The 1,106-nt window shown below is 39.5% G+C and overlaps 1 pseudogene; it reads left to right on the forward strand.

Moving 5' to 3' along the window:
• The first annotated feature begins 511 nt into the window (after nt 1-511).
• Nucleotides 512-607, forward strand: LOC129562267 (U6 spliceosomal RNA; annotated as a pseudogene).
• Nucleotides 608-1,106: the final 499 nt, after the last annotated feature.

Raw genomic sequence — 1,106 nt, forward strand, 5'->3', positions numbered from 1 at the left:
AGAGCTAGTTTTGTAAAAATAGTTTAGCTTAGTAAGGTACAATAAAAGGACAGCTTTGTTCTTTCCCCTTTTCTGTGTTTTAATATAGGCTCTTCCTTCCTGACCTGATGGCAATGTCTGTGGCAGATCATGTGGCTATATACAGTCACTGTCAACTATAAAAATGGTCCTGTTTACTATTAAAATTTTTCTTTAAGTTTTTCCTCTCCTTTTCCTCACACCAAATCTGTGGACTATTTCTTCTGTTTTTTTCGCTTTTGTTGTTATGTGTCTAAGGGTTTATGATGTCTATCTTCTTTGTGAATTTTACCTTTTATCATTTAAAATATTCATCTTTGTTTCATTAAAATAAATAAATTCAAATAAACAAACCTAAGAATTGACTCTCTTACTGCCAAGGTAGGGTTTAGATGCAACAGAGAAATAGAGTAGATATTTTCATTGGTTGGATACTGGTATAAACTGACTCTCAATACACTCTGACATATCAGGCCTGCATAGGCTTATGTAGGCTCTTCGCTTCGGCAGCACATATACTAAAATTGGAATGATAGCATGGCCCCTGTGCAAGGATGACACGCAAATTCGTGAAGCGTTCCATATTTTTTGATCTGATCACATGGACCACAGCCGAATGTGGTCCACTAGAAAAGGGAATGGCAAACCACTTCAGTATACTTGCCTTGAGAACCCCATGAACAGTATTAAAGGGCAAAATGATAGGATACTGAATGAGGACGACAAAAAATGAGATGGCTGGATGGCATCACCGACTCGATGGACATGAGTTTGAGTGAACTCCGGGAGTTGGTGATGGACAGGGAGGCCTGGCGTGCTGTGATTCATGGGGTTGCAAAGAGTCGGACACGACTGAGTGACTGAACTGAACTGAACTGAACACAATAGATAATCCTTTTGTGCTGGTCTCTTTCACCCTTTTATTAGTTTTGTCCCCCAGTCATTCTGTCCCCTAGTCCACAACTCCAGATCAAGCCACTTACCCACAGTGGTATCCTTGTGGTCCAAGGGAACTTATGCCTTCTAGCTATATAAAATGCCAAGTTTAGTAAAAATCTTCAAGTTGATAGGAAATACCCTATTCAGCA

Source organism: Moschus berezovskii, chromosome 5 (genome assembly GCF_049115385.1).
Source record: "Moschus berezovskii isolate FMDL1 chromosome 5, NW_MosBer_1.0, whole genome shotgun sequence".
Classification (NCBI taxonomy): Eukaryota; Metazoa; Chordata; class Mammalia; order Artiodactyla; family Moschidae; genus Moschus; species Moschus berezovskii.